This window comes from Gopherus flavomarginatus, chromosome 13 (genome assembly GCF_025201925.1).
Source record: "Gopherus flavomarginatus isolate rGopFla2 chromosome 13, rGopFla2.mat.asm, whole genome shotgun sequence".
In the NCBI taxonomy this organism is placed as follows: Eukaryota; Metazoa; Chordata; order Testudines; family Testudinidae; genus Gopherus; species Gopherus flavomarginatus.
In genome coordinates, this window is record NC_066629.1 from 9,213,643 (window position 1) to 9,233,615 (window position 19,973).

A 19,973-nucleotide genomic window follows, 5' to 3' on the forward strand; every position below is an offset into this window, starting at 1 on the left:
TTGGCAGATATGATACTGGGTTGGATGGACCTTTGGTCTGACCCAGTATGGCCATTCTTATGTTCTTATGAAGGGAGGGGCAGAGCACTGTAGCAGGGTTTCTGTAGTGTAGTGGTTATCACATTCGTCTAACATGCAAAAGGTCCCTGGTTCAGAAACATGCAGGCTTAATTTTCCCAGCTCCTACTGGTCTGTCCCTGCTGTTGTAGGAGCAGCAGTGATTTCTATGCTCAAAAGGTCTGTTATACTTCCCCTGCTCCCACTTTTGTCTCCTCTCCCTCTCTGAATGCCTGTGAACTGGCTTTTCCCCTCCCACTCCCTCCTGGACTGCTTCTGGGATGAATGTTCTGGTTGAAGAGCAGAAGAGCTCCCAGGTAGACAAGGTGTCTGGGACTCTAATTAGGCAGCACTCAGACATCCAGAGCATGGACACTGCCCAAGGTGGAGTGTGACCAACCAGATGCAGCCAAGTCATCTCTAGTTGCAGGCCATGAGGTGTAGGCCCTTAAAAGGGGAACGGGCCATGTGCTCAGGAGAGCACTCACAAGCTTCTACCTCCAGTGAATGCCCTTTGCCTGGACCGCCTGGCCAGTGGTTCTCTGCGTTGTATGTCATTGTGCCTCAGGAAGACTTACCTTCATCGCACCGTCCATAGCTGCGCTGTGAGACACTTACCTTGCAGAATCCTGACATCTCCAGTGCTGTGCCTGTCCTTGGAGCGTGAGTATGCGAGTGCGAGTGTGACCCCTCCTCCCCCTCTTATTTTGAGCTTAGCTATCAGTATAATAAATGTGCTGCTATTTGCCAGACTCAGGTGAGACATTAGTCCTCCCTATGCTTACTAGCTGGCCCAATTTTGGGTAACACCTGCATAACCCTAACCCCTTCATGGCAGAGGGTGGTGAAATGAGCTGAGGAAAAATGCTTGGCATCAGCAGGGGAAAGCTTGATGATCTTGGAGAGTCACTTTTTGAAGCCTTGTGGCTTGGCTTCCTCTGCCCTTGGAAGTTGGCCTATGGAGGCAGGCTCTTCCTGCTGGCCTCCTTTGTACGACTTGCCAAAGGAGGAAGTGAGGCAGGAATGGGGCAAAAGAGGAAAGTCAATCTGAGGAAGGCAGAGTAGAAGCTAAGCCCCTCAGTGCAGCTAAGTGGGGTTAGTAGAATGCCACCATTCGTTCTGCAAAGCCTGGGGCGGTGTGGTTGGCTACTGGGAGGTAGAATCCTGTGCCTGCCTCTTGGCTTCCCAGGGATGGCTACTTGCATCCCAGAAGAAGAAGGATGGTTCTGGGTGAAAGGAAGGCAAGCAAAGCTATGGGAGGAAATTTGGGTGCGGGGTGCTGGCTCTGTGCTGGGGGAGGGGATTGGGGTGCAGGAGGGGTGACGCTTACCCCGGGCAGTGCAGCTCCCAAAGTGACCAGTACACACAACCCTGTGTCGGCAGCTCCTAAGTGAGCCATGCCAGGGGGTCTCCGTCCGCAGCTGCCTGCAGGCACCACCCCCAGAGCTCCCATTGGCTGCAGTTCCTGGCCAATGGGAGCTGCGGAGTTGGTACTCAGGGCACGAGTAGTGAATGGAGACACTCACCCCACCCCAGGGGATGCTTGGACAAGTCGGCCATTTCCGGGAGTGGCACGGATGGACGGAGGCAGTGTCGGCAGGGAGCCACCTTAGTGCTGCTGGCACATCTCTGCACACCCATTGGGGGAGGGAAGCAGAGGGCCTCCATGTGCTGCCTGGGGTAGGGGCAGTGCACAGAGCTGTCTCCCCTCCTGGGTCTATTACAGGAGGGGAGGGGGGTCTTTTGGCCTGTAAGGTGCAACAGGTTGGACTAGATGATCGCATTGCTCCCTTCTGACCTTAAAGGCTCTGAGTCTAAAAGGGAGAGGGAAGTAAAGGAAGTTTAAAAAAAAAAAAAAAAACCAAACATTGTAACACCAGGATAACTCCAACGGCTTATTGTCTAGTCCCTCCCCTTTCTTTCTCCATTGTGTTTTGAATGACTTGCAGGACATTGATTCTCTCATTCCATTGCTAAACTGATACAGTGTGACTGAAATTAAACCAATTCCCAGGGGAGAAAACATCACATCATTGCATTGGCTGGGAATCGAACCCAGGTCAACTGCTTGGAAGGCAGTTATGCTCACCACTATACCACCAATGCATCTGGCAAAAATGTCACTTATGCTTGCCCAATGAGGCTAGAGCAGCATTGAGGAGATTTTCGGTGTGTTAAAATGTACTGGATTCTCATCACTAAAAAAAAACACCTCCATCTTCACTTGAGTTTGAACCATCAGCCTTTCAATTAGCCACCAAAGTTGTTAATCACAGGGTATGTCTACACTAGGAGATTATTCCGATTTTACAGAAACCAGTTTTTGGAAACATATTGTATAAAGTCGAGTGCACGCGGCCCCACTAAGCACATTAATTCGGCTGTGCGTGTCCATGTACCGAGGATAGCGTCGATTTCTGGAGCGTTGCACTGTGGGTAGCTATCCCGTAGCTATCCCATAGTTCCCGCAGTCTTCTTCCCCCATTGGAATTCTGGGTTGAGATCCCAATGCCTGATGAGGAAAAAACAGTGTCGTGGGTGATTCTGGGTAAAAGTCGTCACTCACTCCTCCCTCAGTGAAAGCAATGGCAGACAATCATTTTGCACCCTTTTCCCTGGATTGCCTGGGCAGATGCCATAGCATGGCAATCGTGGAGCCCATTCAGCCTTTTTTCACTGTCACCGTATGTCTACTGGATGGTACTGACAGACACGCTACTGCAGTGCTACACAGCAACATCCTCTTGCCTTTTGCAAGTTAGCAAAGATGGTTACCAAGCCATACCGTGCCGTCTGCTGCTTTGCAAGTTGACAATGACAGTTACCAGTTATACTGTGCCATATGCTGCTGTCATGGGTGCTCCTGGCCGGCCTCAGTGAAGTCGGCCGAGGGTGCATGGACTCAAATGGGAATGACTCCCCGGGTCATTCCCTTCTTTAAGTTTTGTCTAAAGGGAGAGTTAGTCCTGTCTAGACTATCAGGCAAGTCTACTAAAGAACCAGAGAGGCCAACGGCCACTCCCATTCAGATCCCCAGACATCCCGCAGAAATGATGAGCTGCATGCCATTCTAGTGGGTGCCCCTGCAACAACCCCATCCCTTGCTTCCCTCCTCCTCCAACCCTCCTGGGCTACCATGGCAGTGTCCCCCCATTTGTGTGATGAAGTAATAAAGAATGCACGAATTTGAAACAACACTGACTTTATTGCCTTTGCAAGCAGAGCTCCAAGGCAGGAGGGGAGGGCAGCCTCCAGCTGCTATGATATTCCAGGCAGGACTGAATCTCCATTAGACAAAGCTTAAAGAAGAGAGTGACCTAGGAGTCATTCTCATTTTTGGCCAGGAACACTAATGGGATGACGATGAAGGATACCAGTCCTACTGTACCATCTGCCGTCCGGAATGGAAGGGAAGGGAAGAGGATGCTGCTATGCAGTGCTGCAGCACCACGTCTGCCAGCAGCATCCAATAGACATACAGTGACATTGAATAAAGGAGAGAAACAATTTTTTTCGTTTGCTTTCACGGGAGGGGGTGGCGGAACAACATATACCCTGAACCACCCGCAACAATGTTTTTGACCCTTCAGGCTTTGGGAACTCAGCCAAGAATTCAAATGGTTTTCGGAGAGTGTGGGAACTGTGGGATAGCTACAGTTATCAGTCACCCCTCCCTCTGTGAGCGTCCATTCCATTCTTTGGCTTTCTGGTACGCTTGTCTCAGCTCCTTAAGTTTCAGCACTGTGAGTCCCTGCTGTGGCCTCTGTCTGTCATAAACTTGGAGATTTTTTCAAATGTTTTGGCATTTTGTCTTTTGAAACAGAGTTCTGGTAGAACAGATTCATCTCCCCATAGAGAGATTAGCTTCAGTATCTCCCATACGGTCTGTGCTGGAGTTCTTTTTTGATTCTGGGACTGCATGGTCACCTGTGCTGATCGGCACTCCATGCTGGGCAAACAGGAAATTAAATTCAAAAGTTTGCAGGGCTTTTCCTGTCTATCTGGCCGCTGCATCCAAGTTCAGATTGCTGTCCTGAGCAGTCACAATGGTGCACTGTGGGATAGCACCCGGAGGCCAATACCATCTAATTGCGGCCACACTAACCCCAATCCAACATGGCAATATCGATTTCAAAGCTACTCCCCTCATCGGGGAGGAGTACAGGTATTGGTACTAAGAGCCCTTTATATCGATATAAAGGGCTTCGTTTTGTGGATGGGTGCAGTGTTAATGCGATTTAATGCTGCTAAATTCGATATGAACTCGTAGTGTTGACCGGGCCACACAGAGCAGCAGGTTTCCCCTATTGTTTCCTGCTCTTGTTTTCTTTAATAGTTTTTCTTCTGCACCAACTTGCTCTTCTCCTTTGTGAGCCTGGCTAGTTCAGTTCACAAAGCGTCAGACTTTTAATCTGAGGGTCCAGGATTAAAGTCCCTGGTCAGGTGATAAACCACTCATAAGGATTTTATATTGTCTTTCTGGAGTCCTCTTTGATGTTCCTTTTTCTCTTCAGGATTTTCCCTTTCCTCAGAAAGGGCTTTTTGTGTGGGGGTTTGAAGGGCCAACTTCCTGACAGCCCATCTGTCCTTGCAGCCTGGAGGAATAAAGGCCTCTGGGCATATAGCATGTTCCTTCCCTGCACACACACACATACAAACACACAGAATATCACTAAGGAACTAGAATCACCTACTGCCTTCCCATTTCCTGCTGGATTCCCAAATGAGGATGCTCTACAACCCAAACCCATGTCTCTTCTTTTCCCAGTGCCCCTCAATCCAAACCCTCTGTCCCTTCTATGCACACTGCTCCTCACTTCCAACCAGAGCCTACTCCTCTTCACCCTTCTCCTCTGTCCCAATCCACAGCCACCTCCTATTCCCAGTGCCCCTCAATCCCAACCCACAACTCTCTCCTCCTTACACTGCTCCTCAATCCCAACCCACATCCCCCTCCTCCTCACGTCGCTCCTCAATCCCAACCCACGGCTCCCTCCTTCCCTCCAGCAGCAGGTACATCAGACTCCCTCAGGAAGATTTTCTTGCAAGGTTTTGTGTATGAGTCTGCATGTGGATTTTACAGTATGTTGGAAATATGTTGGATTGCTTGCCGAAATGATCACTTTTGCCTGGTGTTGGATTCCCAGTCTCCTTGTTATTGGGGCAGGAGAAATAAAGGGTTGTTATCCTTATTGTGTGAATTGAGGGCAGCCCAACTGTGTTTGGTAGACCCCGATTGAGGGACTCAACCTCAATTCAACAGCACTCGCTAGGCAGGGGACAGGGGTTCCAAAGCCAAGCGGGCTGGGCCCTGGGTCCTAATACTAAAATTTAGGGGTTAGATCAATGTTAGGAGAGGGTGGCAGTGAAGGGATGAGTGAGTCCCTAGACAACATAATGAGTATGGTGCCTTCTTATTTTCCCCCTTTTCCACCCAGGATGGCAGGTGAACTGTACAGAGGCACCTCTGGGCTCGCACTGACTAAGGACAACAGCTGTGAGTGGGGTGAAGAGCAGGGATGGCTTATGTTAAAGGACTTTTGGTTGCTGGACTTACGAACCGTAGAGAGAAGGACACTGTCCAGCTTATTTGGGGATGGGTCTTTTCCTTGTAGTTTAGGTTTATGAGTTGGGGCTGCTGAGATGACTTCTGCTAACCCTGGGCTTACATTGCAATGTAGACATATTCTGAGAGGGCATCTATACTGTGATAAAAGCCCTGTGGCCCGACTGGCCTGGATCATCTGACTTGGACTCCTGGGGCTCAGGTTGTGAGGCTAAAAACTGCAGTGCAGACATTTGGGCTCAGACTGAAGCTCAGGTTCAGAGACCCTCACCCCTCAAGGGGTCTTGGAGGCTGGGCTCAAGCCCAAGTGTCTACACGGTAATTTTATAACCCTGAAGCACAAGCCCCACAGCCTGAATCAACTGACCCATGGTTTGAGAATAGTGACTTGGGTATGTTTATGACAATGTAGACATAATGCTATGCTATGTCCAGACTGCAATGAAACACCCAAGGCTGCCCCATGCCAGCTCAGGCTCCCGAGGCTTTGGTTGTGGGGTGGTAAATTTGCAGTGTAGATGTTTCAGCTCGGGCTCAATACTGGGCTCTGGGCCCCCTCAAAGTTGGGAGGGAGTTTAGCAAGCAAAAAAGGTAAAACCGCAATGAAGTAGTACCCTGGACTCAATGGCATTTCTCCATTGGTCTGTCTGCTTTGGGGCAGGGACAATAACACGTCCTGCTGCATTCGTTATTTCAAAGGGTGGTTTAGGATTTTCATTCTCATACACGGTGCACAAAGCAGGACTCAACACTCAGTGTAACCTAAATGAGCCGCCCACAGATTCTGGCAGCCACAAAGAGTATTTGGTGTGAGAGCCCAGCTCCAGCCCGGGGGATCATTCAGGACCTACCAGCTGCTAACTCCTAAACTTTCAGAAACTCTATTATCAGTGCCTGGAGTGTAATTTAAACCATAAGAAAAACCACACTGGGATAGACCAAAGGACCATCTAGCTCTGAATCTTGTCTTCTGACAGCAGCCAAGAGCAGGTGCCCTAAAAGCCACTCAGCAAGGCACCACTGAGAGTTATTATCCCTGCCCCAAAAGCAGACAGACCAATGGAGAACTGACATGAGACCAGGGTAATACTTCACTGCGGTTTTACCATTTCCACTTGCTAAACTCCCTCCCACCCTTCTGGGCTCCTAGAGCAGGGTACTGAGCCTGAGCCGAGACACGTACACTGCAACTTTACAGCCCAAGCCACATTACCCTGATTAATCTAACACAGACCTGCCCTGGATGTTTCATTGCACTGGAGACGTACCCTAACATTATGTCTACACTGTGATTAACACACCCAGGGCACCTGTCTCAAAGCCCGGGTCAGCTGACTCAGGCTTATGGGGCTGGGACTGCAAGACTATAAAATGACAGTGCAGACATATGGACTTGAGCCCAACCTCTGAGACCCCACAAAGGGTGAGGGTTTCTGAACCCAAGCTTCAGTGTGAACACAAATATCTGCACCACAGTTTTTAGCCTCTCAGCCTTAGCATAATGAGCCCAAGTCAGATGACCCAGGCCAGCCATGCTGCCATCTTTATCCCAGGAGAGATGGACTCTAAGGGTACGTTCCCATTGCAATGGAAGCCCAGGAGTGGCAAGCTGTGCTCAAAGCAGCACCCTGGAAGCCCCATATTCACCACTCTCATATAGTGATGATACGTTTTGAACAAAGTCTGCCTGGTGAGGGACCATTTTAAAAATCTTGAACTGTTCATCTATTGAACATTAATGTCTTCTTGCATTCTATGTGCTCACATTGGTTTGGGAAGTTATGAAGTTTGCTCTGTGTGGATTACAGAAATATGTTATGAGGTTGGGAAATGCCCACCACCAGCCTTTCAGGTGCAAAAATGGAGGAGCCAGACTTGCTACTGACGCTTTGAAGGTATCCACACTCCCAAGGACTATTCCAGGAACCGTGTACAATGCAGACTTCTCCGAGATAGCACAGAGATAATGGACAGTGCTTGACTCATGTCGTAGCAAAGGTACTTCCTAGCAAGTTGGAAGAAACTATGAAAGGGAAGTAGAGACATTATGAACTGGCCTCTCTCCCCCACAACTGAACTGCTGGAAACACATCTGGAGGACAAAGACTGAAATGAGATAAATCAGAAGAGAATAATAATAATACATTCAAATCAAAGTCCTCAAACAGACTAGTATTGGTTTTTCAGCAGAAAATTTTCAGTTTGGGGAATTTTCTTTTCCCAGTCAGACCTTGCCAAGGGAAGCAGGGAGAAAATGTTTGAGTTGACTTCTTCAGGACAGCTTGGCCTAGACATTCTAGCTGTGGGTCAGTGTCGTGGCCTTGCTGAGAAATGGGGTATTTTTATAATTTGAGGAGGTCCCAGGGTGTTTGGGGGAGATTATGAGGATGCTACCTTTTGAGATAAAAACTAAGAAATACAGAACTAGAGAATTTCTTTTTTAAAAAAATCTGAGATTTCAATATTTTATTTAAAGCCGAGGAGGGGGAGCAGAGAGGGTTGTCTGAGTTTCTGAGAAGGTTTTTGTTTGCAAGAAGCATTATTGTTTGATCTGTCATTGTACCAGGGGGAGATGGTTGTCTATAAAGGAGGGGTGAAGACTAAAAGAGTCCAACAAGGATGTGATTTGAACCCATGGGTGTAGAGCACAATGGATTAACAGTCCATTACCTTAACCTCTTGGCCACCTCATCCAACCTGTTGCAAAACGGACTGTAGGAGAAATCTAAGGCCGGCAGTGATAGGAATACTAAGGAGTTATTAAATACTAAGCAGAAGCAGGGGCTGAATGAGCTCCCCCCTCACATCTAGTGAGCAGCTGTGGGAAAGGCTTCAGGAACAGACCGTGTTTGCATAGACACACCTACTCTGCCTAGGGATGCAGCATGATAGGGCCGCTTCCCCAAAATGACCTGTTTTGGCTGGTGGCAGGTTACAAATCACTTTAGCACTGAGTGACATGAAATGTTATTATCCTTCCTGTATGAGTGAAGGGCAGAAGAACATACCTAGTGGGTCCTGATGGAGGGGTAGGTGGGTGAGGTATAGCTTTTATTGGACTGTATAGAAGTGATTGAGGACATCGTCCTAAACCAGTGGTCCCCAAACATTATATACTTTGCCCTCTTTTCCATGTCTGTGGCCCCTCAGAAGCCACAGTCGAAAACCGGGGCTAGGAGTGGGGCTGTTGCTTGCTGTGGAGAGGGGTGCAGACAAGGGTGAAGGAGGTCAAGGCTGAGTTGCAAGCCAGAGGCCCAGGCTGAGGGTGGGGTTGAGGAAAAGCTGGGACAGAGTGGGGCTCAGTGCTGCTCCCTCCATGGGGGCTGGCTCGGGCCCTGAGGTGCCCCCATGAATGTTCCTCTGTGTCCCCCTAGGAGTCACACCCCACATTTTGGGGAGCACTGAAGCCTACTCGCTAATCAGGGGTTAATGATGCCAAAGCCCAGGGAAAGGGAGAACAAGTGCAGTGACTCCAGCACCAGAACCATACCCCCCTCACTTCTATCTGTGGATCTGCCCCCTTCTGCATCTTCCACTCATGGCCCCATCCACTATGTCACCTCTGTTCCACCCCTTCCCCCACTGGCCCCACCCTATCACTCCTTTACCCCTGCACCACTTTGGCCCCGAGACCAGAGAAGCTCTGTGCCCCTGCTACAGCCCCCGGGCCATAGCAGGGAGTGGGAGCTCCTGTAGCCTTGGGGCTGATATGAGGCAGACTTTTCCAGGGGGGCCCAATTTGGCCAGGGCCCCTAGTCATGAGCCCCACTGCCCCCTTGGTGATGCAAGGTTTGGAGAGGCTGAGCCCCACCCCCAGAGCCTTCATTACGAGCCGCCCAGGCTACTACTGCTCAGTGTGTGGCCAGTCTCCCTGTGTTCTCTGCTGTTCGTGCTGGGAAGCCTGGCTGGCCTTAGGGATGGGGCCCCCTGGCAGCCGCCCAGGGCTCCAGGGGGGTCAAAGGGCACCATGTGCCAGTGCAAAGGTGCTCACTGCTCTCCCATGCCCCAATGCACCTCCATGGCCCCATAGAGAGTTGTGGGGAGCGAGGAGCAACACTATGTGCTCCATGCATCCTGGTCACTTTCCCCACCTGGGCAGTGCTGTGAGGGGAGCATCAGAAGCTGCTGCTCTCTGCCCTCCCCTTATGCAGCCTGGCTGAGGAATGTGACCTGGATGCAGGGAGCTCGGATGATGTCGCTTCTCGCCCCCACAGCCCCTAGGGGTGCCCTTAGGAGCAACGTTCCAGGGAGGAGCTGGCGGCAATGCCAGCTGCTCCATGCACACAGGTCAGTGTCCCCACATGGGTGCAGGAGGGGGTGCAGGGGTTAGGGGTGAAGGGGGTGCAGGAGAGGGGCAATGGCTGGTGGCACAGGAGGGGAGTGTGGGAGTTAAGGGCAAAGGGGACACAGCGTAGGAGTTAGGGCACAGGAGGGGGCAGGAGTTGGAGTGAAGGAGGCGCAAGGGTTGAGAGTGCAGGAGCTAGGGGTAAAGGGGGAGGGGGAATCCTCCAGGGGTGATGGGAAAGTGCCTAAGTACACGTTTTGCCCAGGGCACCAGTTCCCCTAATGCTGGTTCTTGATAACGTTTCTTGCTGGGAGGGAGGGTAGAAAAGGAAGGAGTCCTAGCAGCTCTTCTGGGAGCGCAGGTAAAGAATGACTCCCTTTTCTCTAGATTCTCCCCGTGGGGCTCTGGGGTGAACAGAGCTGCATAGCTTCCCCCGCTTTCTCCAGATTGTCTGTGCTGGGCTCCCATGGAAGTTACAGAAGGCAACAATTACCTGAAGTTTCTCGGCCATCGTGGACAGAGCTGCACAGCTTCCTCTGCAAACTCTACAGGTTCAAATCAAGTCTCTGAAGTCCATCCACAGCTGGGATGAGTCATTCAGTCCTTTGTACAGAGCTTCAGTTTGTAGCAAAATCTCTCCAGAGGTATGAAGAAGGATTGGAGACAAGATGGAGTCGAAGCATCAGCCTTTTATAGTCTCTTGCCATGTGTTCTTTGCTTTCTTTGTCCCAAGGACACTCTATCCAGCACTTGGCATAGAAAAACCTTAGAGTTCTGTCCATAGGCAGGTCCCTGCATACCTTGCTAAGTCACAAGGGATATCTGCCTTCTCTCAATGGGTCAGTTGTACAGCTCTTGGTCCTTAATGAGCCATCAAGCAAGTTAGGCAGAACTGACACCAACTTGTCCGGCTGGGGTGTTTCCCAGAAGCATAGCACAAGTTTGAAAAACAGGCAGCATAGAGCCAATATTCATAACGTCAACTACAAAAATGATACACATATAGAGATAGCATCATTGTAATCAGCCAATCAGAACCTCTCCATAGACCGCTTACACGACAACCTTTCTACAATATTGGGTGCAAATATAGAACAATGGTTGCAACGGTGATCTATAGCGTTACAGATTATGTCAATAACGTCACAGGAGGTGACACGACATCAGTGAGACTAATATTGGAATACTGCCTCCAGTTTTGGTGCCCTCATTTGAAAAAGATGTTGTGAAATTGAAGCTGGGGCAGCAAAGAGCCACCCAATGTTCTGAGGGCTGGACAAAAATGCTTTCTAGTGAGCTATTGAAAGAGCTCAACCTGTTTAGCTTATCAAAAGAAGATTGAAAGGTGACTTCATTGAAGGGCTGAAGGGCCTTAATGGAGAGAAAAGATTGGCTATTAAACGGCTCTTTAATCTAGCAGAGAAAAGCATAACAAGACCCAATGGCTGGAAGGTGAAAAGAGACAAATTCATATTACACTTAAGGCATAAATAATCACACACGGGATGATTCACCACAGGAACAAGCTACCAAGGAAAGTGGTGGATTCGCCATCTCCTGATGTCATTCAATGAAGACTAGATGCCTTTCTGGAATGTGTTTGCCCCCAAAGTAGATATTGTGTCATACAGGAGGCCTGTGATATACAGGGGGTCAGATTAGATGCTCTAATGGTCTCTTCAGGACATAAAGTCAACTAATTTCTGAAAAACTGAGTGTAGCATTGGGAGCAGCATCTGATGTTTTACTGTCTAGCCGGCTTGCTGCCTAGAACGAACGCTCTTTGAATCGGGTGATCCACAGGGAGTAGCTCAAACCGCCAAAGTGCCTGGCCAGAGGCAGGACATTAGCACAGCAAGGGAGGGGTGTGGCAGTGCCATCACAAAGGCCTTTTGCAGGACCTCAGACTATTGGTCAAAGGTGGTGGGGAGGTGGTGACCTCACAGAGAGATGCTGACATCAGCCAGGCAGGACAGGAGCAAGGGGCCAGGGAAACCTCAGAGATGCCTGTGGTTTTGCTTCAGCAAGTCTCCTTCTCCAGGTCTCTCTTTGAGGACTGAGAGAGTATTTAGGTTCACGTATGTGAGCGCCAGAAGGAACATCTTTTGAGTTTTCTCCTTCCCTTTTCCTGATTTTACTAGAAAACAGCCATCTCTGTTTAGGAGGTAAGAGCCTCCTCGAGGGAAGGGATGTCCTGGGCGTGTCACAGTTCGGATGCCAGTGGCCTCCTCACACTGTGAGGAAGTTCCCGCTGTCTGCTCTGTGTTTGCAGTGTGGGAGAAAGCAGTATTTCACGGCAGTGATTTGCTCCTGGCTGCCAAAGCAAAGCAGCAGGCTCAGCTGTCAGAACTTCCCAGAGCAATGAAAGGGGAGGGGCTCATGGCTCTGTAGCAGGAATGCAGGGCAGGCGAGTTCACGGCGGGCATTGTGGGATACTGGAGGAGGCCAGTTATGGTGATAAAATGAACAGCAGCGTCTACTCTGTCACTTTAAGTTTGCTGCAAAAAGCTCTAGACCTCTCATCGGAGTTGTTTTTATTTTGTCAGCAAAACAGGGCAGTTTTGTCGCCAGACGTGGCATTGCAGTTTGTGCACCAGCCACAAGCTGCTGACCGAGGTAGCCTTGTGTGTTTTTTACACACCTGAGCAATATAATTCTGCTGAAACAACTCTGTAGTACAGACCTGGCCAAAGATTCACTCACACACAACTTGTAAGGACGACATCACCTGCTCCTCTGCTTTGCAGAATCCAAACACAAACAAAGCTTGTCAGGCCCCGGTGATGATGGCAGGGAGTCAGGTGTGGGCAGACAGTGGGCTTTAGCTGTCCACAGGCACCATGGCTTAGCTGGCTAGCGTGTTGGTTTTGTAAACCGGAGATCCTGGGTTCAACTCCCAGTAGTGCCTTGTTAACTGGTTGTTAGGGCACCTGTTTTTGGCTACTGTCAGAAGACAGGATTCAGAGCTAGATGAGGCTTTGGTCTAGCCCAGTGTGGTTATTCTTATGCTTTAAATAACACTCACAGGCACTGATAATAGAGTTACTGAAAGTTTGGGAATTAGGAGCAGGTAGGTCAATGGTCCAGTCCCCACACAGATGACACTCTCCCTCTGGGACAGGGGCAGGTCTGAGCTCTCACCCAAATGCTCATTGTGGCTGTCAGAAGCTGTGAGCAGCTTGTTTAGTTTACGCCAAAGGTTGAGTCCTGCTTTGTGCATCGTGTGTGAGAATGAAAATCCTGAATTGTCTTTTGAAATAACAAATGCAGCAGGACATGTTATTGTCCCTACCCCAAAGCAAACAGACCAATGGAGAAATGCCGTCAAGTCCAAGGTAATACCCCACTGCCATTTTACATTTTTTGCTTGTTAGACTCCCGCGATCTGCCCAGCCCAGGCTGTCCTCTGCCTCAGCTGGTGCTCACAGCCTGCTTTAGAGTCAAACATACAGGGGCCCCAGGGGAACAGCCTGGGACAGGGCAGCGGCCTGGGTTGGGCTGGGAAGATGCTGGGAGTTCTGGTTCCCTGAGAACTGGCCCGGCTCCCTTCTCAACAGCGAACAAATCAATTCCATGTCTCCTCCCCAGAAAAATCATCCTGGAGCCAAGAGCAGCAGGGGATGATTCCCTCTAGTTCCCACCGAGGTAGGAGAGAACCCAGGGTGTTTCTAGCAGAGCTTTTGGAACTGACGTGGGGAAACCAGCCTTTAAAAACAGGTAGATCCAGTTTAAGCTTAGTGTTTTTAACAATTTCTACAACATTAAAAAGCCCTTCAATCGTAGTGTCACCATCCATAAAATTGCTTCAGCCTTACAGTTTCCTAAGTGCACAACTAAACATCTCTCCAAATCCAAGGGAGTGGAGATCAGTCAATGTTCAGAGTCATCCCACATAAAAGAACCATGTTGTCATACACACTGGCCCCACCATGTGGCCATCACCTTTCCCTCCTCTCTGTTAAAAGTTTCAGTATTTTGCACAGAAACTTTCTTCCCTCAGGAGAGACCTGGGAACCAGGGCTGCCAGCCACACAAACACCTTTAAGAGGAGGCATCATCTGTGAAAAAATGATCTCTCACCTTCAGTTCAGTGACACCCTGAAATATTACTTATCCTGGCAGAGCCGGAGGATTGAAAGCAGCTACATCAAACCCCTGTGTAGCTAACAGGACTGAACACAAACACTCCCTTGGATCTGAAGAGATGTTTAGTTTTACACTTGGTAAACTACAAGACTAAAGGGAAAGGCAGTGGTGGTGTCAAATATAAAGAATGAAACACAAAACAATCATCATAGTTATGTCCATAGTGACTGCAAAATCTTTTTATATTCTTCTTCTTATCATCAGTGTATTATTTTCTCTGACATCTAGACATTGACTAGACCTTGACCAAGAAATTTGGATCTTGATAAAATAATCGACTACCCCTGGTTAAGGCAATGGACTTGACACCCACTCGGGCAGTGATTAGCTGCCAAATCTTAACAACTGGTTCCCTATAAAAAGTTCTGATTTAAGGGGGGGGGAGTGGAGGAGGGGCTGGGGGAGGGGAGATATACCCGTGGGGCTAGGAGCCCTTGCAGGGCCTGGGGCAAATTGCCCCACTTATCCCCCGGCAACCCTAGATCTTGCAGCCCCTTCCCCCCTTACCTTGCCGGCAGGTCAAAGCAGCAGGACAACTCAGGAGCTTAGCTGAGCTGCCCAGCTGCTGGCCATGCTGCAGCTCTGCGGGGGGGGGGGGGTGGCCTGGAGGGAGACATCCTCGTGGGGCCAGGAGCCCAGGGCAAATTGCCCCACTTGCTTACCCCCCCCACAGCCCCAGAGCTTGCAGCCCCCTTACCTTGCCGGCAGCCCAGAGATCAGCTGAGCTGCCCAGCTGCTGGCCATGCTGCAGCTCTTCGGGGTGGGGGAAGCAGGGGAGGGCCCGGGAGAGACATCCTTGTGTGGCCAGGGGCCCCTGCAGGGCCTGGGCCAATTGCCCCACTTGCCCCCTCCCGTCCCCTCTGACCAGCCTTGGAGCTTGCAGAAGGACCCCCCACGCACCTTGCCGGGCGTCTCAAAAAGTGGCAGCAGGACGACTCTCGAGCTCAGCTGAACTGCCCAGCTGGTGCCGGCAGCTGGCCACGCTGCAGCTGGGGGGAAGCCAGGGAAGGTCCTGGGAAGCCTCAGCTTCCCCAACTGGGAATCCTGGGAGCAACAAGATGATCCGGCCCATGGACTGGAGTTCTTTGTCCACCTCCTGGCCCTTTAACAACCGGTTCTCCACGGAGGTCTAATTTTAGCAACCGGTTTTTGGGAGCTTATGGGAACCGGCTCCAGCTCACCACTGCACTCGGGTGCCGCCATGCAAGTTCAGTAGTAACAACAGTGGCTGCCTTACGGCCATAGTTTTTAATCAGGGCAATACATTGATACAAATTCCTGTTAAATCATTTCTCAGCCAGAATCCATTGCCCACATTCCTTAAGGCACTGGGCCACCATGTGGACGTTTCATTTCCCGCCTCAATTTCACAGAGACACAATTTCCTTTGCACAGATCCACGAACAGCAAAATCTCCCCGTGTCTCTTGTCTGAGCCAGGGCATTCAATTCCAGTGAACCCTTCTCTCCTGCAATGGAAGTGGTCAGACAGAGGGGACGTGGCCACCTGCATCCCTGCCAGGGAGATATTGGCTCGGCTCTTTCTTTCTGCTGCTGTTGTCAGTCCATGAAATATCAGAGATGGAATGCAAGGCTGAGCTCACACACCAATCCCCTGAAACATTTCAGTGCCCCATAGAAATCCTGCCCCCAGCTATTGGAATGATATGGTAGAGATTTGACTAGGAAAAGGACTGTCTGAATTGTCAGTGTGGGGAATGAACAACAATCTATAGCAATGTTGTTAGCCACAAACACACTCTAATCATGCTCCAGCTGGAAGGGAAATGGGCAGGAACTTTTGCTGTTCACCATGGACACATTTACACTAATGAACAGACGTGAGTGTGCTGGGGGAGCTGGTCTGAGCAATTTGAAGTGACAAGTCTGTGAGAACAGAAACATTGTGTAGGGAAACTGCCGTACTTCAAGTAGTTATGGCCAAGTGATTAAGGCAATGGACTAGAAACCCATTGGGGTTTCCCCCCGCAGGTTCAAATGTTGCCAACTACGGAAGCATTAGTGTATTGTCATTGCTGGTGTCTTAGTGTCTGAGCATCCATGGAGCCAGATTTCGTCTCATTCTGAGGCTGTCTACACTTAAAATTCTGCTGTAGCACTGTGGAGTAGACAGTTGCTACAGTGAGGGGAGGGGTTTTCCATCCCTGTAATAGCTACATAGACAGAACAATCTTTCCTTTCATTTAGCACTATCTAACCATGGCTTAGGTCAGCTTAATTATACTGGCTCTGGGGTTTTTTATACCCTGAAAAACGTACTAGTTAAAGGGTTAATTCCATCACCCTCCCATTCCCTGGCCCTTCTTGCATGACCACAGAGCAGAAATACATGAAGTTCAAAGGTGCAAATAATTCAATGTTTATTGGGGTACACGTCCAGCAAGCAATGATTCCAATTTCCTTCCTCTGTATCCCCCTTCCCAGCTCTGACACCACAGAGGCTTGTCTGTGTCCTTGTTCCTATTCCCCTCTTAGCAAAACATAATTCCAGTTCCCCTACTCCCATCCCATTCCCCCCTTTACTTTCTGATTGACTGCAATCTACATAGTAAAACTGGAGTTCTGCTTAGCTATACCTTAGCTAATCATTTTACTGAAATGTAACTAACCAATCCTAACATACTGTAACATGATTATCTAACCAATTATACCCCACCACCTTAATTGGTTTACACCCAACAAATTAATTATACAGCAGATAGAAACAATCACAGAGCAGACAGAGATTATACAGACAAGCAATAGGAAAGTGGGGACTACAGTGACAGAACAACAAAGAAATGAGGATTTCACACCTGAGCTATTGAGCAGTGAGTTGTTGACAGATGGGATGCTATCATGGCAGAGGTTGTGGGTGCTGGTTGCTTAACTGTCTGGCCCACAGGGCAGGATCTTGAGGTTCACCATTACTGTCTCAGAATGCTAGCACCCATATTTTGTTCACTTAAAATGCGAGCAGGGAGATTATAACACCGCAGAACTCATGGAGCTCCAGTAAACTTGTAACTTTAGGTCCAGGTGATTGTGTCTAAAAATCAGCTGTGCTGTGGAAGGTCTCTAGAAGTTGAAAGAGATGTGCCATCTCGACCTTCCTAAAGAATTCATCAAATATTAATGAAAACTAGAGCTGATAAGTCATGTTCTTTGTAGCATTAGGCTGGTGGACTGGTCTAAAGTCCTAGTTTTAAGACTCTTTTTTCCTATCTCTTGGGTGTTCTGGTCTCTGCATAGAGACGTGGTTTCAAATCCCACTCCTGACATTACCATTTAATTCTATCGGGAGAAAATGGCCTCACTTCAGTCTCCTTTGGAACAATAGAACCCCATTTGCTTAGCTTTTCTATTCCAGTAGTTATGAGAGAACCTCCAAACCAGGGGGAAACAGGGCCTCTTCTCTCGACTGATCAATTTTTGTCTTTCTTCATTCCAAGCCATTTTCTCAGATATATCCATATTTCCCACACTATTGTGTTTAGTGTTCTTTGCTTTTATGAAACTTTAGAGTAATCATTTAATTGCCACACAACTGTACTTCTGAAGTGAAGTGAAGTGAAACAATATTTTTTTGGATATTCTTGCAGAAGAGTTTTGCTTTCTGACCTGGAAATGAACAGGGCCTACCTTAGGGGCACAATGCTACTCCCTTTTCTTGGCTCATCCAAAAAACATACGTTCTTGATGGCCTTTGTTTCCCTGATCTTCAAAGGGAAATCAGCTGGTGTAGCTGCTACTGAGAAACCCTTAGAAAAGGGCTCCAAATTTCACAGTAGCTGGTTTCTATAGCAGAGTGGTTATCACATTTGCTTTACATGCAAAAGGTCCCTGGTTCAAAACCAGGCAGAAACAGTACTGCTTGGTCTCTTATTGCTCCAAGTCCTTTCTCAAATACATCCATAGCTTTTATGATTTCTTCCTCATTATTTTTTTCCTTTCATGGAGCTTTAAATTCAAAAGGAGAGGCTTAGCTGGCATTTTGAAGGAAGGAACAGACCATCATTTGGGAGACCGCCAGCTCCATAACAAATCTGAGCGTAAAAGAATCCCAACCCATTGTCCAGCATATTTAGCTCCCAGCCAGCACTTTTTCTCTTGCCTTTTTTTTAAGCTAACATTGAGTCCAGGGCGCACACACTCTCTGCCCCACACATCTGGCCCTGCTGCAAAGTGACCCCTAAGAACCAGCAACCTGCACGAGAGCATGACTGGGGGGAAAGGGTTTCCCATGAAGTGTATAAGCCACTGGATGCATTGGAAAGAGGCAGCTCTGAGTGCAACAGTCAGCAAAGAAGATCTGTTTGGAGATGTGGCTCAGTGGTACGGTGCCTGCTTTGCATATATCAGGCCCTGAGTTCACTCCCCACATTTGCCTTTCACCCCTGCTGCTTTGCTCATGCCTAGCCAGTCTCCCTGCACAAGTTTCAGTCCTGAGCAGTGGGGGCAAAGTGCCAATTGCATGGAAGCTCTGTGGGGGTTTCTGCTCGTAAAGCACCATGGTGACTCTAAGATTCCCATCCACTGAGCTGCTTGATGAGGAAGGGCTGGAGAGAAGGGTCCCATCAGCACAGAGGGAGGGACAAGGACATGGAGGAGCAGTCAGTGCTGAGACAGGAAAGAGGTCAGTGATTTACACAAGACAGGGGACACTGGTTCTTGAAGGGGACAGGAGGTGAGGGCAGCTTGTTTACAATGATGCTGATGATGAATAGAAAAAAAGGCTGGAGTTAATGAAACATGAGAGCATAGAAGGAGAAGGGCAGCTCCACAGAGGGCCCTGGGTGCTCATACACCCCAGTTCATAAGTACACAACATAAGAATGGCCACACTGGGTCAGATCAAAGGTCCATCTAGCCTAGTAGCCTGTCTTCTTACAGTGGCCCATCTTAGGTGCCCCAGAATTTCACAGGTTGTTATGTGAAGAAATATTTTCTTTTGTTTGGTTTAAACCTGCTGCCTCTTAATTTCATTTGGTGACCCCTAGTTCTTGTGTCTAGAGGAGTAAATAACACTTCCTTTTTTACTTTCTCCACCCCAATCATTGTTTTATAGACTTCTATCATCTCTTTTCCAAGCTGAAAAGTCTCAGTCTTATTAATCACGCTTCATATGAAAGCTGCTCCATACCCCTAATATTTTTGTTGCCCTTTTGTGAACCTTTTCCAGTTACAATATATCTTTTATCAGGTGGGGTGACCACATCTGCACGCAGTATTCAAGATGTGGGTGTGCCATGGATTTCTGTAGAGGTGCCCTGACTTGTCCTAGATAGCGAGACTAGATAAACAGGGACCCAGCCCCCTACAGTGATCCCATGGACAAGAACCTGGTTGTTAGTGGGGTGAAGGTTCCCTCTGGACAAAGGGGAGCTGAAATCCCTCAGTGTTCTGGAACTTAAGTAATGAAAGCTTCAAACCCTTCATAGTCGTGCATTGTGGTGCATCAGCAGAAGGTTGGGCTGGAGCAGGGGTCGGCAAGCTATGGCATGCGTGCCAAGATGGCACGCGAGCCAATTTTTAATGGCACGCTGGGGCCTGCTGGGACTCCATTGTGCCATTAAAAATCCTGCCAGCGCAGCCACCCACTGGCTTCTCCCTTATCTTCCCCTGGATCCCTGCCGCCTTGCAAGCAGCATTCTGAGGGGCAGGGCTGCATGAACGGTGGCAGGGGTCCAAATGAGCGGGAAGCCTCATGGTAAGGGGTCCGGGGTTGGGGGGGTTGGAGTAAGCGGGGGCAGAGGACAGGGAGCAGGATGGGTTGGCTAGGGGAGTGGGATACTGGGGGGGTAGTTGGGGTGTGGGTCTCTGGAGGGGGCAGTCAGGGAGTAGGGGGAGTGGAGGGGGCATGGGAGTCCTGGGGTCTGTTAGGGGGTGGCAGGTGGATAGGAGACAGGGCAGTCAGGGA

General features: G+C 49.2%; 2 protein-coding genes and 1 non-coding gene across 7 annotated transcripts in view; all 3 read right to left on the reverse strand.

The window, feature by feature from the left end:
- LOC127033611 (zinc finger protein 420-like) overlaps nt 1-19,973 on the reverse strand; it is a 496,719-nt gene that overhangs the window by 100,516 nt on the left and 376,230 nt on the right. The gene's annotated exons all lie outside the window — the stretch shown is intronic.
- The window catches only part of LOC127033614 (zinc finger protein 883-like), a 139,968-nt gene that overhangs the window by 96,973 nt on the left and 23,022 nt on the right, over nt 1-19,973 (reverse strand). The window lies entirely within an intron of this gene.
- TRNAG-UCC (transfer RNA glycine (anticodon UCC)) lies at nt 2,092-2,163 on the reverse strand. The gene has a single exon. It is a non-coding gene; the product is annotated as a tRNA-Gly (tRNA).